The following is a 27,527-nucleotide window of genomic DNA, read 5'->3' as shown; positions in this document are numbered from 1 at the left end:
TTTCCACAGTTTGGCTATTGTGGACATTGCTGCTATGAACATTGGGGTGCATATGGCCCTTCTTTTCACTACATCTGTGTCTTTGGGGTAAATACCCAGTAGTGCAATTGCTGGGTCATAGGGTAGCTCTATTTTTAAATTTTTGAGGAACCTCCACACTGTTTTCCAAAGTGGCTGTACCAACTTGCATTCCCACCAACAGTGTAAGAGGGTTCCCCTTTCTCCACAACCTCTCCAACATTTGTTGTTTCTTTCCCTGTCAGTAGATTTTAAAAGATAGATATCATACAAAGTATCTTTTCCAGCCACAAAGGGATGAAGATGGAAATCAGTAACAGAAGTAAAATGAAAATTCATAAATATGTGGAAACTAAGCAACATTCTTAAACAACCAGTGGGCCAAAGAAGCAATCACAAGGGAAATTAGAAAATTTATTTAGAGACAAATGGAAATGAAAATAAAATATACCAAAACTTATGGGATGCAGCAAAAAGAGTGCTCAGAAGGAAATTTATAGCAGTAAATGACTACACTTTAAAAAAAAAAAAGAGAGAAAGAGAAAGATTTCAAATCAATGCCTTAACTCTGAACTTTCAGGAACTAGAAAAATAAGAGAAAAATAGGGGCGCCTGGGTGGCTTGGTTGGTTAAGCGTCTGCCTTTGGCTCAGGTCATGATCCCAGGGTCCTGGGATCGAGCCCCGTGTCAAGCTCCCTGCTCAGCGGAGAGCCTGCTTCTCCCTCTCCCTCTGCCTGCCACTCTGCCTATCTGTGCTCTCTCTCTATGTCTCTGTCAAATAAATAAATAAAATCTTAAAAAAAAAAAGAAGAGAAAAATAAACCCAAGCTAATAGAAAGAAATAGTAAAAATTAGGGCAGAGATAAACAAAATACAGAATTAAAAAGCAAAAGTGCAATGCCATCTCTACCATAACCCCAATGGTATTTTTTTGCAGAAATGGAAAAGCTGATTCTAAATCCATATGGAGTTGCAAGAGCTCTGAGTAGCCAAAACAACCTTGAAAGAGAACAAAGTTGGGCGACTCATACTTCCTAATGTCAAAATGTACTACAAAGCTATGATAATCAAAACAGTGTGGTTGGTACTGGCATAAGGACAGACATAGACCAATAGAATAGAATTGAAAATACAGAAATAAAACCTCTTATTTTGGTCCTTGATATTCAACAAGGATCATTCAGTGGGAGAAAAATGTAGTTTTTCCAACAAATGGTGGCAGGAAGACTGAATATCCACATGCAAAAGAATCAGCTGGAACCATTCTTCAGACTATATACAAAAATTAATTCAAAATGGATCAAAGACCTAAATTTAAGAGCTAAAACCATTAAACTCTTAAAAATAAACTAGGAATAAATCTTCCTTGGATTTGGCAATGGTTTCTTAAATATGACACCAAAGGCACAGGCAGGGGTGCCTGGCTGGCTAAGTCAGTAGAGCACGTGACTCTTGATCTCAGCATCTTGAGTTCAAGCCCCACCTTGGGTGTGGAGCCTACTTAAAAACAAAAAAAACAAAAGCACAGCAACAAAAGAAAAAAAACAGATGAAGTGGACATCATAAAAATTAAAAACTTTTGCGCATCAAAGAACACTATTAATAATGAAAGATAAGCAATGGAATGGTAATATTTGCAAAGTATATATGTGAAAAGGGCTTAATATCCAGAATATATAAATAACTCCTACAACTCGAAAACAAAAACCAATCAACCCATTTTTAAAATGGGCAAAAAAGGGGCACTTGGGTGGCTCAGTCAGTTAAGCATCCAACTCTTGATTTTGGCTCAGGTCATGATTTCAAGGTTGTCAGATGGAGCCCTGAGTCAGGCTCTGTGCCCAGCATGGAGTCTGCTTGTCCCTCTCCCTCTGCTCCTCCCCCTTCTCCCCCTGCTTGCACTCTCTCTCTCTCAAATAAATAAATAAAATCTTTAAACAAATAATAAAATGGGCAAAAAAGATACACAAATGACCAATGAACACATGGAAAGATGTTCAACATCATTAGTCATTAGGGAAATGCAAATCAAACCCACAATGAGATACCACTTCACACCTACCAGAATGGCTATAATAAAAAACAAACAAACAAAACCAGAAAATAACAAGTGTTGACAAAGATGTGGGAGGATTATAACCCTTGTACACTACTGGTGGGAATATAAAATCGTGCAGCAGCTCCGGAAGACAATTTGGTGATTCCTCAGAAAGTTAAATGTAGAATTACCATATGACCTACCACATAATTCCACTCCTATATATACCTCAAAGAATTGAAAAAAGGGACTCAGGTACTTGTTCATTAATGTTTATAGCAGCATTATTGATATTAGCCAAAAAGTGAAAAAAACCCAAGTGTCCTTCAACAAATGAATGGATGTTTTATATTCAGGGTTCTCTAGAGAAACAATAGGAGATAATAGATGATAAACAGATAGATGGATATAGAGATACACAAATATAAAGGGATTTATTATAAGGTATTGGCTCCCATGATTATGGAGGCTGAGAAGTCCTATGGTCTACTATCTGCAAAGCTAAAGACCCAGGAAAGCTGGTGGTGTAGTTCAAATACCTAAGAGCTGGAGAGCCAATGGTATAGACTACAGTCCAAGTCTGAAAGCCTGAGAATCAGGAGTGCTAAGGAAGGAGACCGATATCCCAGCTTAATCAGTCAAGTGGAGAGCAAATTCAACTTTCAATTGGCCTTCTGTTCTACTTTGGCTCTCAACAGATTGGATGATGCCCACCTACACTGGGGAGGGCCATCTGCTTTACTCAGTCCATCAATTCAAATTTCTATTTGGAACGATGAAAACAAATGGAACCAGATAGTGGTGATGGTGTATATGTAATTAATGATACTGAATTCGTACACTTAAAAAATATAAAAGTGTACCAAAAAAATGGCAAATTTTATGTTATATATATTTTAGTCTAATAAAAAATTGGTTTAACATAGTTGATTACATTCACAGTAAAGAAAAACCATACAATTGCTTCAATAGATGTAGAAAAATCATGATAAAATTCAAAACCCATTCATGAAAATACTTTTTTAGAAACCTAGAAATAGAAGAGAACTTCCTAAATCTGTAAAAGGGTATTGTGCCAGTTATCAATTTTTTGCCTCTCAGCTCCAAAATCACCCTTCAGTACCTGCTCTGTGATGGACTGAATTCTTGAAGCACTTTTCCTTCACAGCAAGTACGGGGAACTTTCCCGAAAGAGGGTGCTGGAGTGACACTGCAAGAGAAAGATGGTTTATCTCCCTGACTCCAGAGTACAGTGTTTTGCTTTTTCTTGCTTCTGTTGCACAGAAGTATAAGTGTGTGGTATAAGTGTGTGGACACATTTGGGGGTACTCTACTCCAGTTGTGTGATCAGAGCATGTAGTCCTCAGCAATCTTGCAGCCTCAGCCCAGGTCCAGTAACAGCCTTCCCATGGCCTTTCCAAGATCCTGGTCTCATAAACATAGTGGAAACCTAACTCTTTTACACCAGCCTTGAATGGCCTGAGTCCTAAAGGGTTGTTTATGTTTGTCTCTCAACTATTGCCCTGTGCAAGCCTGAGCAACCTAGAAAACTTCTCCACCAACCAGAGTGTTGCAACCACATGATTTACAATGAGGGCTGTACTGTAGCCTTGGGAAGGGAGCTCCATTTCCAGATTTGTACGTCCTCGGATACTCTCCTTCAGCTCTTGGTGTCCTTTAACATTATCTCTACATCTTCATACTTACCCTCCTACCATGGTTTCATAATTCTTTGTATTGAGCTTTCTCTGTTAAAATTACTGGGTTGGTTTCTCATTGGGACTGACTGGTTGCAGACTGCTACAAGTACTTAAAAATACCTGTGGTAAACATCATACTTAATGGTTAATGCTGTAAGTTTTCCCTTTGAGATCAAGAACAAGATTGCATACTATCACCATTTCTATGCCACACTGTACTAGACACTGTAATACGACAAGAAAAAAAATGGCATATGGATTGGAAAGGAAGAAAGGAAATTTTCATTATTCACAGATTATAATGATAATATACATTTAAAAGTCCAAAATGATCTATTCAATTATTAGAATATATGTAATTAGCAAGATTACTGGATGCAAAGTCAACATATAAAAATCTATATTTATATCATTTGTATAATGATATAATTATATGTATAATTATTAACATAATTGTATTTGTAATATAATTATAAATATAATAATATAATTATAAGAAAAAGAAACTTTAAAAATACCATTAACAAAAATATAAAAATATTAAATACTTAACAATAAATGTAACAAAAGATGTGCAAAAAGTGTAAGACATTATTGTGAAAAATTGAAGCCATCTTAAAAAATGGATAGATATACAAGTTCATGAAATCATAGACTCAATATTGTGAAGATGACAATTTCCCCAAAACTGATGTATAGATTCAAGACAATTATAATTGAAACTCTTATAAGTTTTTTGTTGTTGTTTGTATAGTAAACTGACAAACTTATTTTTAACATTTATATGGAAATGAAAAATTGATAAAGAGCCAAGACACTTTTGAAGAAGAAAAACAAGAAAGGAAGACTTGCTCTATCAAATATCCAGATTTATTATAAAGGTAAAATAATTAAAATAGTATGACACTGGCATAAACATAGAGATGAATAGAACAGAAGAGAGTCCCAAGCCAGAGTCATGCATACACAAACATGAAAAGTTTGTCACTGCAGAGAGTGGGACCATAGTATTTTAAATAAATTGTGCTGGGAAAACTGGATACCCATGTGATAAAAAAAAAAAACTTGGTCCCCATCTGACTCCATATAAAAACCAATTTCAGATAAATTACAGATTTAAATATGAAAGCCAAACAATAATAAAAATAATATTTAATAATAATAAAAAACCTATAAAAACATAGGAAAATAGCTTCATGACTTCAAGATAGAGGCACATTTCTTTTTTTTTTAAAGATTTATTTATTTATTTGACAGAGGGAGACACAGGGAGAGAGGGAACACAAGCAGGGGGAGTGGGAGAGGGAGAAGCAGGCTTCCCGCGGAGCAGGGAGCCCAATGCGGGGCTTGATCCCAGGACTCTGGGATCACGACCTGAGCCTAAGACAGATGCTTAACGACTGAGCCACCCAGGCGCCCCTAGGGGCACATTTCTTAGACAGCTGTAAAAAGCACTAACCAAAGGAAAAGATTAATGAACAGGGCTACATTAAAATAAGAACTTCTGTATATCAAAAGATGCTGTTCAACCGGTTTGTACCCAAAAGGACTCCTCCAAACCCAAAACAAAAGATAGACAACTCAATGGACAAATGAGAAAAGAAACAAGAATAAGCACTTAACAAAAGAGAATATCCATGGTCCCAAAACATAGGAAATGGAGCTCTACTTCATTAATAATTAGAGAAATGAAAATTAAAACTACAATGAGATACCATTACATTGACAACACCAAATGTAAGTGTGGATATGGAACACTGGAACCCTCATCACTGCTGGGGATGGGGGATGTGTGTAAATTCCAATAACAAAATTGGGAGCTAGTCAGTCTTGTCTCTCATATTCCATGACTCAGAATTCACTCCTAGGTGGAATTTCTAACAAAAATACCTGCACATGGGCACCAAAAGACATGCACAGGAATGTCTACAGTAGCACTGCTCAAAGTAACTCCAAACTGGACAACCCAAGTATTCAACAATTGCAGAAGGGATAAAGAAATTATGTAGGGAGGGTGGGGCACAATGAGTGAAGGGTATCATAAACTACAAACTTTCAGTTATAAAATAAATAAGTTGGGGCACCTGGGTAGCTCCATCTGTTAAGCATCTGACTCTTGATTTTGAGTCAAGGCTCTATGCTCAGCGGGGAGTCTGCTTAGGATTCTCTCTCTCTCTCTCACTCTCCCTCTGTCCCTCCTGCCACCCCCCCCACACACTCTCTCTCTCTCTAAAATAAATAAATCTTTAAAAAAATAAAAATAAAATAAATAAAAAATAAAATAAGTCATGGGGATGTAATGTACAGCATGCTAACTATAATAATACTGTATTACATATTTGAAAGTTGCCAAGAGAGCAAATCTTAAAAGTCCTCATCAGAAGAAAAAAAAAGAAAAAAAAATTTTTGTAGCTGTGTATGGTGATGTATGTCAACTAGACTTGTGGTAATCCTTTCACAATGTATTCAAATATCAAATCATTATGTTGAATATCTGAAACTAACACAATATTATATGTCAATTAGTCAATTACACCTTAATAAAAAATAATAAAATTATGGTATATTTATATAATGAAATAATATACAACATTGAAAATGAATGCACTATAGCTTCATGCAATGACATGAATTTCATAAACATAATAATAAGTCAAAGAAGCCAAACACTATATGCCAATTCCATCTATATGAAGTTCAGAAAATGAGCAAAACTAAATTATAGTGTTTATTAGTACATGTTTACATGGTAAAAGTATAAAGAAAGGCTAGGAAATTATTACTATGACCTTTAGGATAGTGCTTACTTTAGAAAAAGACAAAGTACGAGTGATCAGGAGGGGGCGTGATGAGGACTTCAGTGGTGTTGAAACATTCTAGTTTTTGACCCAGGTGGCGATCACTTGGAGGTTAACTCTGAGAATTCATTGAGCTGTATATTTTTTTGTAAATGTCTGTAATATTTCATGTTTTAAAGGGTTAAAAGAGGAGCACCTGGGTGGCTCAGTCAGTTGAGTGTCCAACTCTTGGTTTTGGCTCGGGTCCTGATCTCAGGGTTTTGGGATGGAGCCCTGTGTCCGGCTCCACGCTCAGCAGGGAGTCTGCTTCAGGATTCTCCCTCCCTCTACCCCTCCATTCCCCACCCCCACTCTTGCATGTGTTCTCTCTCTCAAATAAATAAATAAATCTTAAAAATTTTTTTAAAGGGTTAAAAGAATAGATGACTGCCTGGCAGCACTGAGGACCCAGTAGACAAAGCACATTTTAGTAAGTCCTAAATGTTGTGACTTCTCTTGCAGTGTGTAGGAGCCCGGGAGTAAGAGATGCGGAGGAGGATGGCAATGACCCAGGATGGGGACTGGTTTGTCAGGACTCTGGAAGCCTGGAAGGGAGGGGGTGGGGAGAGGAAACCACACATCCTTGAAATTGCAGTCCCTGAAGCAGACATTCAGGCAGACATAAACTCAATTAGTCAAACACCCTAGGAGAATAGAAGGCGAAAAGACCAAAGATCACAGTGAGGGAGAAGAGTAAGTTCATAGATGTGAGAGTCTGGAAGAAGCAAAGGGTATTAGACACAGGAGAGCTTCAGTGAACACTGCAGTAAAATGTAGTGTATATTGATACCATGTACACAGAAACAAGGATCTTTTAGCGTAGCATTCATTCATTCATTCATTCAAGTCTTTATTGAGTCTCAGGAACTATTCTAGGTGCCATAGAGAATACAAGAAGTTAGACAGTTTTCTTTAGTTTTAACTAAGATAAGACACACCCTCATGAACATTTAAGTTATAGGTCAAGATTCCACTGCTGGAGGGATAAAGCTCCAACTCCCCCCCACACAAAGCATACAAGCGCCACCCCAGTTTGGCCCCTTGCCAGTGGCATATTCCCATGGGTGTCTGCTCTTCCCCAGAGCAGCTCATTTTCACTGATCCTGTGACCATACGCAGGCACAGTTCTATGCACTTTATTCATTCTCACAATGACTTTAAGAGGTTGTCAGTACCATTATTATCCACACTGTCCAGGTGAGGTAACAAGCCCAGAGAGGTGAAGTAACTTGTTCATGTTCACAAAAGCTTATAGGTACTGGGGCCAGGATTCCAGGTCTGGCTCCAGAGCATGTGCTCTCCACAAATACAACTGGGCCACAGTCGTCTTTCTCTGGCCCCGCACAAGTCCAAACTCTTTCATGCCTCTGTAGCTTTGGATTTTCTCCCTGTTGTCTTCCCCACAAACCCAGCAAGAAGGCTGCCATCACTGTGCAGACTTCCATGGCCACTTCCTCAGGGCCAATCTCTACCTTCCTCCTCTATGGCCTCATCTTTCACGGGCCTCTCCTAACTCCTAGCATGTCCCTACATGTCCTCAAGGGCAGGAACTTTGATTTGTTTGTCAATAGGTCTTCTCTAGAATCTGTCACACATGAGATCACAGGCAATGCTGAATTGGATCCAAAGAAAAATATAAATCCTAAATAAGTGGAGTCAATACTGAGAGTCATAAAAGTTAGAAGAAAGAGAGGCCCGTGTAGTCTGAGGCAGCCTGGGGAAGTCTTCTGAAGGGAGTAGCCCCTGGCTAGACCGTAAGGGATGAGCAAAACCTGTACCACTGAGGATGATCAAGAGGGTGACCAGGGTGGGAAAGAGTGTGTGCACAGGCCTAGAGACTCCAGTGCACAAGGTGTCTTCAGACTTTAAACCAAACTTGCCAGAGCACAGGCTGCAGGCAAAACAACCAGGGATCAAGAGGCAAGATATTAAACTCCCAATACAAATACCTACCCCAAGATCTTAAGTTCTTCCTAAGTAAATCCAGAAAACCAGAATCCTTCTGAGTACAAGAGACCTGGAGAAAAAAAAAAAAGATTAATCAGATTTAGAATTTTTTTATACTTTCTATTGGATAATATGAATATGGTACACAATTAACTGCTCTGAATCTGGCACTGTTTTAAATAAATCGGTATCAGCATATAGAGATTTCACTGCATTTGCTTTGCAACCAGGCCGTCTGAGTTGCTGCCATCAATCAGGGCCTGGCCTGAGATCTAAAAGGTGCCCATATGATACCCATCATGCCAACAGCAAGCTCCTCCCCAAGCTTCTCATAGTTGTGGTACAAACAGTCCTGCCATGTGCAGGCTCCTGCCAAGAAAGGTTGGCACTGACCATACATAAGGGATATTTCTTGAGGGGGGCATAGGGTGGATTTCTATGTGGCCTCTTTTTGGGAGGGCCTGGAAAGTATATGCCACCAGGTTTGGGTTACTGATGGAATGTCTTTGCAAACCAGACTGAATGGACTAGGAGGGTTGAGCTCTACTATCCAGATGGTACCTCCTGTCCTGTCTAGCCTTTTTTGCTCTTATTATCACCTTTCTTCTAGATGAATGAGAGGAACATAAGGAATATATAAATATTATTTTCAACAGATGTCTACAAAAGAAAAACTCTTCATTATTTTTCATAAGACCCCAGACCCATAGGAACTTCCTTGAGGTATGTGAGAGAGGCCCACCTGCCTGTTTATCACTAAAAGAGAATCAAATATAGGTAGTAGGGTTGTCATCATGTGAGAAAATCTTTCCTTTACTTCTATGTATTTGCCTTAGATTCTTTGCAAATAAAAATAACACATTTCATCGGCCTACTAAATCTACAAATTACCTTAATGACCTTGATCTCATTTAAACTCATTTTGCAAATGGGCAAGCATTGTTCCATGAGTTTTACTGATAGCCTACGATTGCAAAGTTACTAAGTAATAGTGCCTGGCCCAAGTCTAGGACTTCAGGGTCCAACTCTGTCCCACTTCATAGCAAACACATTATAACATATTTTCACACATATTTTCAGAACATATAAATTTTTGCTGTATAATTTTTATAATTCCAATTTGGAGTTTTGTTATAACTTATAAATGTTTTCTCTTGATTCAAACTTACATTTTTATGTAATTGTATAGGGCCTGAGTTGAGTAGCAGCTGACTCATTGATATCATGTTACATTTTGCAGACTCTTAAATATTTATTTCAATTTCAATGTTTTATCCTCATGTTTAGGAGCCAATACATTTTTTTTCCAGATCTGAAATATTGTCATGGGTCCTTGAAAGGTCATGGTTCCCGAGCAACAAGCCAAGAATGCTTCATGGCAGAAAGAGCCCTGTTCTGACTGCTGTACCACTCAGCCCCTAGCACAGGGGTGTGATGTGAGCAGAAGCTTAGAAGCTGGAATATAGAGGGCAGGTAAAAGTGGCTGTCACAGATTCAGCTGGCTGGAGCAGAAAGCACAGGATCCAGTCCATCTCTGACCTTCTAGCTAGCTCCATGGAACTTCTCTGGGATAATCTGCTGCCTGAACTCTGAAACAGGCTGTGTCCTTATGTTAAACCATTCTATTAATCCACGGAGTTAAGCAGCATCTAGAAAAACTTCAATGAGCAAAGGAAGAGTTTATTCTATATGTTAGTAGAGCTCTTCCTAAAACCAATCTCACAGGATTCAGGGATACTGGTCTTGACTGACCTCATCACCAAAAACTCCCAACCCCAGGGAGAGCTGGGATTGGAGAGGAACTCAAGAGAGAGCAGAGGGAGCCCCTCCTTTTGTTGCCATGGGGACATGCAGAATCCTTCCACCAACCAAGCCTGGGATTATAGCCATTCCTACTGAACCTCCCGCTGCGTGGCCTTGCTTTGGAGGCAACATATTTCCAATAATTCTGAGTAAGTTGTTTTTGTAAAATGCATTTTAAATGCACAAGCCAGGGAAATCTAACTACTTAAAGGCATACTATCCCAGATCCTTTTAGAAAAAAAGAAAGAAATCTTCAATACTCTAAGCAGTCGCTCCCTAAATTCTCCTTTTGGGTGTCCATATTTTTGTGTTCTGCAGTTTTAATAAATTAGAACACATTAACGCAGTACTTGCTAATATTGCATCAGGCCTTGGAATGTAGAAAGAAAAATGAGTTGTTGTTTGTGCCATGCCACCTTTCTTCAGTAATTGAAACAAATTTGAAAATGTGGAGAACCCTGGGGATTCGGGAGAAACTCTTCACTCATCTATTCCTCTAGTTGCCATGGAGAAGAACAGTTTTAAAGGCATCTTTAAATAAAGTCAGCCCTGAGCCGAAACCTCACTTCTTGAGTGAGGAAGAGTATTAAGGGGGCAAGAGACAAGTCTCTTTGCTGCTCTAATTAGCAAGTAATCTGAAGAAGATGCAAGTGAACCTTGTGTTTATTCAGAAGAGACATTCATGTGGGAGATAGCAAGTGGCTCTGGAGCAGTGCACCCACCAGAACTTTCCAGGGTCTCCGTTTCATGCTCAGAATCCCATTCCCGATCCTCAGAGCTATGGGCTTCTGAGAGTTGGTTCTCTCTCCATGTTCACCAGGCTTCATTTACCAAATATTCTGCTTCTTTGTACCCAGTGGTCCTAGAATTAACAAGAACATGGTCTGCCCTTTCTCAGTGCTTATAAATAACTTCCTCTGACCCTTTTGTCCAACTTCTACCTCTCCACTTGCAAATTTCTCCTTGAAACTCTCATCCCCTGAGAGTCTCCTTTGTTCTGGTTACCTTAAGGAAGGTGGAGACTAGCCAATAATAATAATAATAATAATAATAATAATAAATGGACATTTATTATGCGCCTATGAAACACTTAACATAGATTATCTCATTTTATCTCCTGGCAACCTTGAGATAGGTACTATTTTTACCCCCATTTAAAAGAGGGGGAAATAGTCTTAGGAAGTACAAGTGACTTGGTCACACAGTTGGCAAGTAGCAGAATAGGGGTTCAACCCAGACTGTCCAACTCCAGAGTATCCACTCATATTGTCTTTCCATCTAATCATTCATTCATTTAGCCAACCTCACTATATGCCAGGGTAGATAGCAATGATGAAGTAAAAGAGGTTTCTACCCTCATTATAATTCTTTGATTCTAGTAAGGGTAGACAGGCAAGAAATGAACAAATAAAACAGGTAATTTCTGAGATGGGGGCTGTGGAGAAAATACTTCAAAGAATGGAGCAGTGGTCTTCAAACTTGAGTGTGTATGAGCTCACCTGGGGGAGCTTGTTGAATCACAGATTGCTGGGCCACACTCAGAGTTCCTCATCCAGCAGGTCTGGAGTGGGGCCCGGGGAATTTGCATTCCTAACAAGCTCCCAGGTGAGGCTACTATTGCTGGTGTGGGACTACACTTGGAGAATCACTGGGATAGGGAATAACTGGGATTGGAGTGGGGAGTGGGAAAGCCTCTCTCAGGATGTGTGGCATTTGAGTTGAGACCTGAATGACGAAATGAGTAAGCCACCAGAAGATACAAAGAAGCAAAGGGTACCAAAAGGGCAAAGTCCTCAAGGTAGAAATGAACTCTGGGTATTGGAAGGACAAAACAAAGATCTGCTGGGTGTTGAATGAGGGAAAGAAGAGAGACAGACAAGGCCAGCTTAGACCCAACACAGTTATTTCTTTTCCTCTTGCTCCGGTAGATGATTTTTTTTTTTTTTAAAGATTTTATTTATTTATTCATGAGAGACAGAGAGAGAGAGAGACAGAGGCAGAAGGAGAAGCAGGTTCCCCGTGGAGCAGGGAGCCTGATGCGGGACTCGATCCCAGGACCCTGGGATCATGACCTGAGCCGAAGGCAGACGCTTAACCGACTGAGCCACCCAGGCATCCCTAGATGATGTTGTTTTAACATGAAAATTAGAATGTCTTTAACCAACAAATAGTGACAATTGGTTGACTTAAAAAATAAAGATCCAATATTAGATTACTTTAAATGGCACCTCCTGTGACACATTTAAAATATGACTTCAGTTGCTCTTCACTCCAATGCCATTTTCAATTGTAATTTTTCAAGCAAAAATCATCTATTGTGTTACACACAATGTACACTGTGTTGTATCTTATTTAATTATATATCTTTTATCTGGGCAATCTGTCAAATCTGCAAGTTGTTGCAAAAATTACAGACAGGATCCATGCCTTTTCTTTCCTCATTCTTCTACCTTAGTGCTTTTCAAATACAAATATGCCTAAAACTGAACTCATATAACAGGCTCCCTGGAAGGGGAAATGTGTTAAGGAGAGTGATCTAGGTATACCTCTTGTTCTTGCCAGAGTCCCTTGTCCACCCTGGTCCCTGTGGTGGAGGAGTGCCAAGCTGAGACAGTATGAGGTCTAGGCTTCTGTTGGATTCTCAGCCAGGGTGAGAATCTGTTGCAGGAAAATTGGCTCCTCTCTTTCTCTCAGCAGACACACTTGGGCCTGCTTTTGCAGCAAGGTCTTTACTATCTTCCTTTGCTTTGGATCTGTTCTGATGAAGCAGTGTTGTTCTGCATGACTGATAAAGACAGCCTGTTCATCTCATTTCTTAAAACACATAGGAGCAATCAAGCATTCTGAGTTTCCTAAACATTGTACAGTTGATGCCTGGAGCATCCAGAAATTGCTGTTGGTGGTGTTATGGGGGAAATTATGTCCTCCAAAATTCATATGTTGAAGTCCTAACCCCTAGAATCTCAGAATGTGACTGTATTTAGATACAGGGTCTTTAAAGAGAGAATTAAGGCTAAATGAGGTCAGTGGGGTGGGCCCTCTTCCAATATAACTGGGGTCCTCATAAGAAGGGGAGATTAGGAAACAGACTTCACAGACAGAGAGATGACCATCTGCAAGCCAAGGAGACTGGCCTCAGAAGAAACCAACCCTGCTGACATCTTGCTATTAGAGTTCTGATCTCAAGAACTATGAGGAAATAAATTGTTGTTTAAGCCACCCAGTCTGTGGTTCTTTGTTATGGTAGCCCTAGCACATTAATATAGTTGAGTGTTTGGATGGCAGCTGGCCCCATCTAAGCCACTAAGAATTTGGAGAGTCGGCTCTTCTGAGAACCACCACTATGTGTTTATAGAGATTCTTATAGAAACTTTGTTATACTTTTAATTCCATGCTTTAAAAATTCTTCCTCTCTATAAAAATTAAGAAAATCAGGTCCCTTGGGGTGCCTGGATGGCTCAGTTGGTAGAACATGTGATTCCTGATCTCAGGGTCATAAGTTCAAGTCCCACATCAGATGTGGAGCCTACTTAAGAAGAAGGAGGAGGAGGAGCAGAGGAGGAGGGGGGAGGGGAAGGAGAAGGGGAAGAAGATTTGGAGGGGGGGAGGGATGAGGAAAGGGAGGAGGAGGGGGAGGAGGGGGAGAAAGAAGAAGAAGAAAACCAGGTCCCTCCTCTGAGCATATCTTGAAGATTTCAGTTCAGCAGGAAACCTGTGGGCCAGAGGTTAGAGGGAGGAAACAGTTTTTCTAGTCCTCCCCTCTCTGAGACAATGGGGCTCTCCTGCCTTCTGCTACAACTTTTGGTGCCTGTCTAAGATAGCACTATCCTTTGACATCTGTTTTACTGACTCTGGTCTGGTCAGCAGACAGGGCGGGCATTTCTGGGTTGCTGCTTCTGCTGCACATTTGGCTGAAATATACCCTGACCCAGATTAGCCTACTTAGATAGTTTGGAAGAAAGGTTTGGGAAGTTCTGAGGAGTGCCTTTGCCTCTGAGGTTCAAGGAGTGTGGAGAATGAATAGCCCTTCTAATATGCCAACAATGACCAAGTGTTGAGTATCCACAAAAGGGGAGCCAGGGTATATAGGGAACACTAAAGTTAGTTCTAGAAGTCCTGCTATTGTTCTGTTCTAGAATAACTTCCTATCTGGATAAGATACTTTTGTTTCAGGTGACAGAAAACGAACTCAAACTAGCTTAAAACAGAAAAAGGGAGGGTGTAGATTTGGCTCTGTTTAACTGGGATATTCAAAACCTGATGGTTTCAGGTACAGCTTGATCCTGGGCTCAAATTCTGTTATCAGTAAGTGTCTCTCTCTTGTTAACCTGAGACTCTGCTTTCCTGTGTTTGGATCTATTCTTAGGCAAGCAATCCTAGTGTGTTGGCAGAGATGTCTACACATTTATCAGCCTTAGAGGCAGTGATGCCAAAGAAAAGAACATCACTCTTTTCCCAGAGTTACAGCAAAATTCTAGGCAAAACCCCTGAATGGTCCAGCTTGGGTCACCTGTTAATTTCTAAACCAATCACTGTAGCCAGGATGGTAGAGTATTCTGGGTCATGTGCCCACCTCTGGGACTGAGATATGAGGTGGGGGGTGGTGGTGGTTGGCCCCATGTGAGCCACTAAGAATTTGGAAAGTTGGTTCCTCAGAGAGGTGCCAGGAAGAAAAAAAGTAAACACATAAAATATTAATCTTGTATTACAGTAGGCTGGCTTATAAAAGATGCTCAAAACTGGCTGGCTTACATAAAGTGCTTAAATGACAAATTAATAAAAAGGAAAAGTACTGTGTCAAAAATTTGGAGGACGGTGGAAAAGAGAATGGAATGGAAAGAGGATGAAGTTCAAAATTATACATAGAAGTTATAAAAGAGGCAGATTTCAGCTCAATGCAAGGAAAAACCCTACTATAAGTGAGGACAACAAAGGGAGATGCTTCACAAAGTGGTCATCTCCCCTTTCCTAGATGAGCTCTAGTGGGGATGAATGGCCATCCACCAGAGATGCAGAAAAGGGGGTTCTAAGTCATGTGGGTTGGATTGATCCCAAACCCACTAACCTCTAACCTCTAGAGTTCCGACGATTCCCAAACTCCTCTAACCTCACGCTCCTATGATTCCCAAACTACTTATTTCCACATTAGGAAACCCTGAAGCAGCAAAGAAAGTGCAGACCAGAGGGGGGCACAGTGGGCAGCTCTGAGCTTTTTTTTTTTTAAGTTAACATTTACTGAAGCCTTACTGTGTGCCAAGTACAGTCGAGGTGCTTGCATCCCTTGTCCCACTTAATCCCCAGGATAACCCTTGAAATAAATTTTAGTGACCCCCCATTTAATGAATAAGGAAATTGGGGTATAGAGAGGTTGAGTAACTTGTCAAGAATGACACAGTAAATAGCAGAGCTGGGACCTGAATCCAGGCCACTTGTAATTTAAGGCAAAACTCTTAACCCCTTTGCTCTTGGGGGACAGGCAGGCTGGCTTCTTTCTAGGGTGTCATTGTACACCTCCCTCTGCTCACCTACCCCCTCTGCCTGCTCAGGATCAAGGTCGATCGGGTCCAGATGGTAGCAGGTACATCTAATGAGATGTGAGGGTATTACTCACAAGAAGCCCGGAGTGGCTGGGAGAGAATCCCAGATTCACATCCCTGCACTTGAGATGTCAAGAGCAAATGTTATGGCCATGCATTAGAAACAAACACAACAACAAAGCCAGGGTTATCCTTGAACCCTTTCCAACTCCAGTCCATCCAACTGCTTCAGTTAATGCATGAGTTAGGTAAGCCAGGTAGGCCCCTGTAATGGCTCCTATCTTCCCTCTGGGTTTTTAGAACGAATAATTTCGTTTTTTAAAGTTTTCAATTTTTTATCCCTTTAAAAAATTGATTTCATTGTATGCTTAAAAAGCTATCAGGAAGGAAGTGCAATTATTTACTATTTTCATTTACCTATTTGCTTATCAAGCAAATATTTATTTAGCACATACTATGCACAAAATCTTGGGTTTTGCAGCAAAGATGAATATTTATTTCACTTAGGAGTTGAAAATGCGTGTTTCCTAGAATAACTAATAAAGGAATCCATAGTCAAAAGCCATACCGTTTACCTTAAGGATCCCTGGTGGCCATAAGTAATTGAACCACCAGAATTCATGTTAAAAGCTGCAGTAGATGCCCTGCCAGGTTTTGAAAGGGACTTCTCCGGGAATATTCAGCATGGGAACTTTACAGCTGGTTCCTCAAACTGCAGACCGATATTATGAGTCTTGCGCCTGCCGTCAGGCCTCATGATACTTTAGGTTCCTATTAGGTTCTTTAACACACATATTCATATATGCTGCTAGCTTATGCTAGAGCAACATAGAATAAGCAAGACATCCTCCTGTCTTCAAAACTAAACCAGCCCCTGTCCAGCCTTTTTCTAGAGAGTGCAGGGAGGAGCCTCTCAGACAGAGAGAAGCAGCTGACCAGGACTGCTCAAATCTGCCCTGGGCCCCTCACTCTGTTCTCACTGCCGACTGTGCCCGAGCCGAGTCATGCCTCTAGCCCCAGTGTCAATACAGTCCTTTCTCTTTGTGGCCCTGGGATTACTGACACAGCCAAACTCTAAAAATATCACTTCAAACACTTACTAGTAAGAGAGACTAAGAAGTAAATGCAAGAAGATAGAGCAAATAAAAAGCATAAACACATCCAAGCTTTTAGAGAACCACATCCAGTCTTACAGCATAACTACTCATGGACCAGGTTCATAAGCTCTGTCCCAATTGTTCTCAATCCTGAATGCACACTGGAAGCACCTAGAGAATTGTGTGTGTGTGTGTGTGTGTTTGATATGTTTCCTGGGCCTTACTCTCCAGTGGTTTTGGAACTTGGCTGGCTATCCTACAGATGGCTAAACCACATTCCCTAAGACTCTGATTTGCTTGTTCAGAGGTGTGACCTAGGCATAGGTATTTTTAAAAGCTTCCAGGTAACCTAGTGTCCTGCCAGGTAGGGAACCATTGCCCTAGACCACATGAAACAGAAGGAACCTGGACACTATTTAATAAGCTTCCCAGTTATAGCTGACTGTACTTCTAAAGATGGTGCTATAGTACCTCCTAACCCTCATGCTCTTCCACAATGTGTCCTTGACAATGCAGTCCTTTAAAGAGGGAGTCTATAACATCGTATTCAATAGTGAAAAACTAAGAGTTTTCCCCCTAAGATTAGGAACAAGACAAGGATGTCCACTCTCACCACTTTTATTCAACATAGAACTGGAAGTCCTAGCAATCAGACAAGAAAAAGGAATAAAAGGAATCCACATCAGTAAGGAAGAAGTAAAACTGTCACTCTTTGCAGACAACATGATACTCTATATAGATACTCTATATAGAAGAAGTAAAACTGTCACTCTTTGCAGACAACATGGTACCTTAGAGGGCACTTGGGTGGCTCAGTCAGTTAAGCGTCTGCCTTTGGCTCAGGTCATGATCCCAGGTCCTGGGATCAAGCCCCGTGTCAGGCTCCCTGCTTGGCGGGAAGTCTGATTCTTCCTCTCCCTCTGCCTGCTGCTCTCCTTGCTTGTGTGCTCTCTCTCTCTCTGTCAAATAAATAAATAAAATCTTTAAAAAAGAAAAGAAAAGAAAGCCCTATAGACTCTACCAAAATCTACTAGAACTGATAAATGAATTCAGTAAGGTCACAAGATACAAAAATCAATGTATAGAAATATGTGCATTTCTATACACTAATAATAAAGCAACAGAAAGAGAAATTAAGAAAGCAATCCCATTTACAGTTGCACCAAAAGTAATAAAGTACCTAGGGATAAACTTAACCAAGGAGGTGAAAGACCTATACTCTGAAAACTATAAGACACTGATGAAAGAAATTGAAGATGACACAAATAGAAAGATATTCCATGCTCGTGGATTAGAAGAACAAATATTGTTAAAATGTTCATACTATCCAAAGCAATCCATAAATTTAATGCAATCCTTATCAAAATACCAACAGCATTTTTCACAGAACTAGAACAAATAATCCTAAAACTTGTATGGAACCATAAAAGATCCCCAATAGCCAAAACAATCTTGAAAAAGAAAGACAAAACTGGAGGTATCACAGTAGTAATCACAACAGTATGGCACTGGCACAGAAATAGACACATAGATCAATAGAACAGGATAGAAAGCCCAGAAACAAACCCACGATTATAATGATCAATTAATCTTTGACAAAGGATGCAAGAATATGCAATGGGAAAAAGTTTCTTCAACAAATGGTGTTGGGAAAACTGAACAGCAACATGCAGAAGAATGAAACTGGACCACTTTCTTATACCATACACAAAAATAAACTCAAAATGGATTAAAGACCTAAACGTGAGACCTGAAATCATAAAAATCCTAGAAGAGAGCACAGGCAGTAATTTCTCTGACATCAGCCATAGCAACATTTTTCTAGATATGTCTCCTATGGCAAGGGAAAGAAAAGCGAAAATAAACTACTGGGATGACATCAAAATAGAAGGCTTCTGCGCAGTGAAGGAAACAATCAACAAAACTAAAAGGCAACCTACTGAATGGGAGAAGATTTTTGCAAATGACATATCTGGTACAGGGTTAATACCCAAAGTATATAAAGAACTTATGTAACTCAACCCCCCCCGCCCAAGTAATCCAATTACAAAATGGTCAGAAGACATGAACAGACATTTCTCTAAAGAAGACATCCGGATGGCCAACAGACACATGAAAAGACACTCAACATCACTCATCATCAGGGAAATGCAAATCAAAACTACAATGAGATATCACCTCATACCTGTCAGAATGGCTAAAATAAAAAACACAAGAAACAACAAGTGTTGGTGAGGATGTGGAGAAAAAGGAACATTTGTGCACTGTTGGTGGGAATACAAACTGGCACAGCTACTGTGGAAAATGGTATGGAGGTTCCTCAAAAAGTTAAAAATAGAACTACCCTAAAAATAGATTACTATGATCCAGTAATCACATTACTGGGTATGCACTCAAAAAATACAAAACCACTAATTGGAAAGAATATATATACCCCTATGTTTATAGCAGCATTATTTACAATAGCCAAACTATGCAGCCCAAGTGTCCACTGATACCTGAATATATAAAGAAGATGTTATGTGTGTGTATATATATATACACATATATAATGAAATAGTATTTAACCATAAAAAAGAATGAAATCTTGCCATTTGCAAAAACATGGATGGAGCTAGAGAGTATAATAAGTGAAGTAAGTCAGTCAGAGAAAGACAAATACTGTATGATTTTATTCATATGTGAAATTTAAGAAACAAAACAAATAAGCAAAGGGAAAAAAAAGAGAGACAGAGAGACAAACCAAGAAATAAACTCTTAACTATAGAGAACAAACTGATGGTTACCAGAGGGGAGGCAGGTGGGGAGATGGGTGAAATAGACGATGGAGATTAAGGAGTGCACTGGTTATGATGAGCACCAGGTGATATACAGTATTGTTGAATCACTGTATTATACACCTAAAACTAATATAACACTGTATGTTAACTATATTGGAATTAAACTAAAAAACTTAATAAAATCCCAAAATAAAAAATAAAATAGAGTCTAATTTCCTTCCCCTTTTGTCTGGGTGGGCGTGTGTGCTTCAATTTATAAAGCATGGCAAAGCTAAGGCTATGTGACTTCTAAGGCTAGATCATAAAGGCCATGCATTTCTCTCAGCTTTGGTTGGGATTCTGATGCAGTCCAGCAACCCTGAGACTATGGTGCTAGGGAAGCCGTGTGTAGGCACTCAGGTCAATAGGTCCAGCCATCACTACTACTGCACAGTGGGTGAAACCATCTTGCGCCTTCCAAACCAGCACAGCCACTATCTGAATATCACTGAGGAACTGCCACAGGAGCCAAAGAACTACCAGCTAAGCTTTACGTAGATTCTGATCCACAAACTTCATGGATGTAACAAAATGGTAGTTGTTTTATATGACTAAGTTTGGGTGGATTTATTATGCAGCATTATTAACCTGAATAGCAGTTGACTCTAAGGTGCAGCCAGGGTGAAGAACCAGCCTCTCATTCTGTGGTCATTTGCCTACATAACTATACCTGGTCTCCCCAAGCTAGCGCAAGAGCTCCTGCCTATATTTCAGGACTCTGAACTGGGCCTCTTATCTCTAGCCAATTGCTTCCGCATAGAACAGTCCCAGAGGCCCCACTCTCACCCAGTTCCAGGTCCTGCTGTATGTATGGGCAGGCCTCACCTACAGCTCATGGGCCACTTGTAGCAATCACCATTGGAATGACCCCTGAGTGTGGCAAAGTTCCCATATGTCACATATGCCATCCCAGTCCACACAGCCAGTATTTCCCATGGGCCCAAGCTTCACAATGATCAGCAGTATATCTATTCCTAATAAAGTATTACAGGAAAACAGAAACCACATTTTTCCAAGTCTGAGTTCAGTGATGCTGAGACTTAGCAACTTGTAGACTCATTTTGAAGGGTTTCACCCTTCCTTTCAGAGGCCTTTTTCCATATACCTTTTCCCAAATACTTGCTGTTTCCTCAAACTGGTGGGAGATCTCTGGTAAGGCACTGAGACTTAACTAGGAATTTATATTGCTCTTTCTAAGGGAAGGCAAATCTTGAAATAAGAGGTAGACAATATGGAGGCCTCCTGGAGTTTGGACCCAAGTGTGCATTGTTTGTTAGAAAGGATTGAAAGGAGCTGATCCACGTCTCTGGGTGTAACCAATCATACCTGGGCTGCTGCTCTGTGGAGTTTAGTTGTTTGTTTTTCCCTCACTTCCCCATTTCTCTTCCCTTCTAGACCTGATGCTGATAATCAGATTTCCAAGTTGGTCACGACTCCAGAAGTTTTACTGAGGTATGTGGTGATCTAAGCTTGTAGTCTTTGTTTCTTTCTTCATCAAAAAGCTCTGCAGTTAATGATGAACATTTTAGCAGCCACCTTATCAAATACGTGCTTCTGGAAAACAGCCTGTAATTGACAGGAGAGCTTGCCTGACAAAGGCCACAGATGTGGGCCTTTGCTAGCAACAATTGCAGTGACTTATCCTGTATGTCTTGAATAAAAGTTATATTTCAGTAAAACTTTATTTTATTCTTAGAGGTTATTTATTTATTTATTTATTTGAGAGAGAGAGAGAGACAGAGATCACACAAGTAAGGGGAGGCGCAGAGGGAGAGAATCTTCAAGCAGACTCCCCGCTGTGCACAGAGCCCCATGCAGGGCTCAATCTCACAACCCTGAGATCATGACCTGAGCCGAAACCAAGAGTCAGACACTCAACTGACTGAGCCACCCAGGTGCCCCAAAACTTTATTTTAAAACCACAAAATCAATGGTTTGACTTTTCATCCAATCACCTAAAAAGTACTACAACATTATCCAGGAATAATGAACTTGCATTTCAGAGACCGAACATGATATTGTTGAGTTGGTTAGGGGAGTGAAAGGGTTTTAATGATCTCTTCTGATCTGTTCTCCTCTCAAAGCTGCTGCCAATAAGCTACCCCTTGAAGATACTGAAAGATCCTTTTCTGTTTTTAAAAGAACACGTTTTATCAAGAATTATTATGAATATTTGAAGAAGACTTTAGTGCAGGATCTCCATCTTTTTTTCTCTCATTTTCCCCAGTAAAACATGCATTTCTATAATTAAAATTCTAGTCACAAGAAAAAAGAATCTAAGATAGACCTTGCTGTGCCAGCAACTAGGCAAAAAGGTATAATACTCTTTTGAGCTCCTAAGGTTACTTCAATTAAAGAATAAAACTGTCAGTTAACATTCACAGGATAATTAAGGTGTGATTCCTATTGTGAGTCTAACATTTTAAAAGTTAAAAAAAAAAAAAATCCTACATGGCTACCTGTTATTTCTCCAGGGATCACTGTCTCAGAAGCAATGTCTATGCATTGTTATAGGTTAAATATAGCTAAGAAACAGAGGCATCAGAATATACCCGACAAAGCCAGCTCCCTCAGTTTCATTAAAAAAAATTTTTTTTCCATTGGAGATAACATCCATATCATAGGTGTCCAGCTAAATGAATTTTCACAAACTGAACACACCTGTTTCTCCAGTGCTCAGATTAAAACAAACAAACAAACAATATGAGCTGCCCCGAGAAGCCCCATTCTCTCACCCCAGGGGTAACCAAGATCCTAATTCTAACACCATTGATTAGTTTTGCCTGTGTTTGTACTTTCTATAAATGGAATCATACAGTATGTTCTCTTTTGTGTCTGGCTTCTTTCACGCCATGTCATGTCTGTGAGATTCATCCATATTGCTGCATGTAGTTATAGATGGTTCATTCTCTTTGTTGGCGGGTATTCCATTGTGTGAATACACCGCAATTTATTTATCCATTCTACAGCTGATGGACGTTTGGGTAGCTTCCAATCTGGGGCTATTACAAAGAGCCAGCTGTAGGAGTTTTTACACAGTGCCCAGGATTCCTGCTCATTTGAGTGAATGCTTCATGGAGGTCTTTGGAACAGCACCGGCCCCCAAACTCTTGACAGCATTGTCCATCTTGTCCTTTGGCTGGCAGATGCAGACCTTAAAAGAGAAAGGCCACAGCTCCCCACCTGTGAAAACGGACTCTTGTTTTCATGAAAAAAAGTATGTAAAAAAGACCAGCAACTGAGAACAGAAGTAAGTATTGTTTGCATTACCACAGAGGGTTGAGCAGCTGGCCACAGGGAATTTGGATCGGAGATAATAAGGTAACTTATCTTATTGAAACAGGATACAGGCTAACAATTCTTGAGCAAGGAATAGGGCATGCCTAGGGAAGTAGGAGATAGTATAAGCTGAGAGGAGAAATGCTGCCAAGAAAGCATAACTGAACCATCTCATCTCAATGGGGTACAAGTTTAAAACAAGGGCAAAAAGCCAAGATTCCTCGTAAACAAAATCACTAGCTTAACTCTTCCCTGAGAAAGCAGGGTTTGCATCTTGACTCTGAGTTGCCCGGGGGATGCTGCCCAAACTCTACAAGTTCTGCTTCTCCTCTGAAAGGAGGGGGTGATTGCCGCACCCTTGCCGGGCTGCGAGGCTCAAGGAGACTCTGTGGGTGAAAGTCCTGGCAACACTGAGCAGATGCTGATCTGATGCTGTGTTCCCTCTCAGCCCCCAAGTGCTGTGGTTTAGATAAAAGATCTAGAACGCATTGCTGAGAGCTCATTTGTTTAAATGGGCTAGAATGTGAATTGAAGGAAAGTCAGAAGACGGACGGCTTGTTCTTTTTGAAAATGCAGAAGAAAACAAGTGAGAAGACTGTATCGCTGTCAGTGTGGAGCAGAAGAGTGAGCAGAGGAGGTCAGGGTGCTTCCAAGGGGGCAGATGAGAGCTGAGAGGCTAGATCAAGGGCAGGAGAGGGCTGTGCATGGAGCAGTTTGCCCTTTTATTCTGCTTGGCCTCACTCTGTGCATATCCAACCCTGGTTACTAAGAGAAAAGCTTCTATAGTTGTTTGTATCTTAAAATATTCTTGCCTGTCCAGACAAACCCATCATCTTAGGTACTTGACGACTTGGCTAGGTTGTCAAAGTAAGGTCTAAGGTCACAACATTTAGGGTGGCTTCAGGCTGCCCCTGCCCAGAACTCTCTGTGTAGGCCCCAGGTTGGTGGCTCCAGTTTCATTTCTACTACAAGTGGTGATGACAAATTTGGATTTCAGGGTAAAAATACAAGGTAATCTTTGGAAATAAATGGCAGGCAACACAATGATGCTTTGAGGTCCTGGTGCCTAAAGTATCACAACTGCAGGACAGCTGTGCGTAGGCAGGTTTCCACCATGCCTGGAGACCCCTCACTGACCTTTATCAGCAGGGCAACAGCCCCAGCCCTGTAAGAGGCTGCAGGAGAGAAAGAGCAAGTGCTCTGGAGTCAAGCAGGAAAACCACTGCAGCTCAGTTGGTGTCCCACCCAAGCGTGAGCCTGAATAAAGCTCCTGTTGGAATCCCAGCTTCAGACATGACACTTCACACTGAATCATGGATGTGATGTTTTCTGGTCCTCAGAGCTACTTATTTTTTTCCAACAGGAAAGAGATGAAGCGAATATCATTACATTCATTTTATAAATAAGCTCAAGCAAACCCAGAAATAATAGATGATTGGCCAATGTATGAGGAACCATAAGCCATAGGTCCAGGTTTCCTGCACGTGCTCACCAAACCACACCTTCCAGGACGAACATCAATCTCTGATACAGGCATATATGGCCACCTTTCAGGTTCTATATAACTAGACCCTGGATTGAGGGGTCACAGATAGCGGTGTTGCTGAAGCCAGGATGGGGGGCAGGGTGGTTAGATTGTTCCTTCCTACCTAAGAATCTTAGGTGAACGGATTTTTGAGAGATGCTTAGGTGGTAGAGATAACAGGAGTTGGTGACAAGCTGCTGGGGAAGAGGAAAGTGGAGATACCCCTAGGTTCCTGGTCTGTGGATCTGCGTGGGTGTTGGCTCAATCACTGTGCCAACTAGCCCTGGAGGTCACCCTTGGTTACAGAGAATGACAAACTGGATTTCAGGAGTCATCAACTATTTCACGAACATAAAATGTTATATGTGTCTGCACTCTATCAGATACAGACTCAGGTGAGGCTGGAGCAATTGGTAAGAGTAACTAATTCCCCCAAGAGCTGATGGATCTGCTTAAAAATCATCCATGGCTTCTCACTGCATTTGGAATCAAATTTGAATTCCTGCTCACAGTCTCCAAAACCACACAGGAGCTGGCCTCTGCAGACCTCCCCACTTTATCTCCCCATTCTCCCTCTTACCTCCAGCTTGTGTTCACCTCCAACCCCTTACCCTTTCAAGCTGGTTCCTATCTCAGGACCTGTGAATCTGAGGCAGGCCTGGAATCCTCGTCCTCAAAATCTTCAAATATCACCTCCTCAGAAAGGCCCTCCTCAACCAGCCTCTTGGGTCACTCTCTAGCCAATTTTCCTGGTATGTTTTTCTTCACAGCACTTAACATTATAAGAAACTATGGAATTTGTCAGCATGCATGTTAACCATTATCCCCAACCACATTTTATGTTCAGTGTTAGAAGGCAATAGCTGAGCAAGAGAACTGGCCCAGGGTCATCTTGGTGGGGATGGAAAGAGGTGAGCAGATTTATTTAAGAGATGTTTAAAAGACAGAACTGACAGGGTTTGTGGGTAAACTGGATAGGGAAAGTGAAGACCCCTTCTACGTCTGCATGGATGATTGTGCCAATCCCTGAACTGGGCTGCCCCAGAAGAGGGCCAGTTGTGCATAAAAAACTATGAGTTGGGCTTCTCACTCACTGCGTTTGCGGTGCCTTTGAGGCATCCAGGATGTCCTACCAAGTGTGCAGCTGATACCTGGGTCTGGAGCTCAGCAGAGAGGTCTGAACTGGAGAAATGTGTTTGTGAGCTGCCTTTGTATCGCTGGCAATGGACACAGTGCTTGTGGATGAGATAGCCTGATAAGAATAGAAGAGGGAGACAGGAGGGGGCCTTGGAGCAAGCCCTGAGGAGTTCCTCAAGCAAAGAGCTGAGGGAGTGAGCTTGTAAAGGAACCAGAGGGGGTGAAAAAGGAAAACGAGGTCACAGTGGCTGGAGATGGAAGAGTATGTTGAGGTGTGGGTAGACTTCCTTGGCTCCCAAGTTGGATTCCTTGGGAGGGTTACCTCCAGCACTGTCAGCCAGTGCCTGATACATAGATGTGTGTTGAACTGGATATCCAGGCTTTCTAAGTGATCTACTCACAGCCTTTACAAGAGCTAATTCACTTAGGCCTCACAAGGACCCTATCCATTACTCTCCTCCATTCTTCAGAGAAGGAACCAAGGTACACAGAGGGTAAATGACCTGCCCAAGTCACACAGCCAGTGAGTCTCAGGATTCAAACCCAGAGTCGGTGGTCTTTATCACCACATACACTAACACCCTCCCTCATTTTTTCTAGGCTCCTCTTTTGATAGCACTGATACAATATCAGATAATTTGCAATAGCCAAAATTCAACTTTAGTAACAAAAACATTAGTTCTGAATGCAAACGTAAGGTATGGGCCAGTATCCTCTTAAGCATTTGGTTAAGATAATGATGCAATCTTGACTCTTTCCCCCCACTCCTCTATCTCCCTAAAGAATTGCTTTGTCACCTTCAGAGGGAGTTCACAGCTCTAGGAGGCTTCGAAGAAGCTTCCGAGATCAGGATCCATACATAGGGACCCTGGGCCCTTCAGGCCTTCCCCTCCCTCCCGGTAGTGGCAGGAACAGCGGAGCTAGAGTATACCGGAGCCAATGATGGTGAAATCAGCTTGGCCAGCCTGTGCTGCCACAGACATTAGTGCAGGACGCCTTTCCACATCAGCTGAGCTTCTTGACCAGGGTCTAATTTGGGCCTGCTTCAGTTATGACCTGAGTAAGAAGATGGTCTAAGTAGAGAGTAGCTCAATGATTTTGTATGACCTTGAGAGTTCCTCTTCTTAACAAGCTGTCCCTCATCATCATTCAAATCATGCTCCCTTCCCTGTAATGTTGATAACCAACATTTCTTTGTTGCCATTGCCCTCACAATTTCAAAGAGTCTCTTTAAAAGTTTGAAAACCTGCGGGCGCCTGGGTGGCTCAGTTGGTTAAGTGACTGCCTTCGGCTCAGGTCATGATCCTGGGGTCCTGGGATCGAGTCCCGCATCAGGCTCCCTGCTCGGTGGGAGGTCTGCTTCTCCCTCTGACCCTCTTCCCTCTCGTGCTCTCTGTCTCTCATTCTCTCTCTCAAATAAATAAATAAAATCTTTAAAAAAAAAAAAGTTTGAAAACCTGCATTTTAAATGAAAAAAAAATACTGATATGCAACCACTCGTGTCTTTCAAAAGACTAAACAGTAGTTTCTCTGGCTTCACAGAATCCCAGAGCAGCCAATCTGAGGATATATGTTAGTCACTTTGTATCCAAATAACACTGTATGATTTGGTGAAAAGCCACGTGTTTACTGTCATGAAATACAATGTATTGAAAACATCAAATTGCTATTGTGCAGGCTCTTCTAATAGCCTATCAGAACTTCCTTCACTTCAGACATGACACACTTTAGGGTAGAACTTCCTAGTTTAAAAACCCACATAAACTCTCCCACCCGTTCCCCTTCCAGCC

The 27,527-nt window shown here is 41.0% G+C and overlaps 1 long non-coding RNA gene across 2 annotated transcripts in view; it reads right to left on the bottom strand.

Moving 5' to 3' along the window:
- Positions 1–2,883: 2,883 nt before the first annotated feature.
- LOC115941315 (uncharacterized) overlaps positions 2,884–27,527 on the bottom strand; it is a 72,654-nt gene continuing 48,010 nt past the window's right edge. The window contains exons 5-7 of one of the 2 annotated variants that reach the window (XR_014149221.1): positions 11,066–11,205; positions 8,547–8,610; positions 2,884–3,266 (exon numbers count right to left, since the gene is read on the bottom strand). This is a non-coding gene — a long non-coding RNA (uncharacterized LOC115941315). The remainder of the gene's footprint in view (positions 3,267–8,546; positions 8,611–11,065; positions 11,206–27,527) is intronic. The other variant, XR_014149222.1, reaches the window with a different exon arrangement.

Source organism: Leptonychotes weddellii, chromosome 10 (assembly GCF_054177405.1).
Source record: "Leptonychotes weddellii isolate Sample4059 chromosome 10, ASM5417740v2, whole genome shotgun sequence".
Classification (NCBI taxonomy): Eukaryota; Metazoa; Chordata; class Mammalia; order Carnivora; family Phocidae; genus Leptonychotes; species Leptonychotes weddellii.
This window is presented reverse-complemented; position numbering and strand designations above follow the sequence as displayed.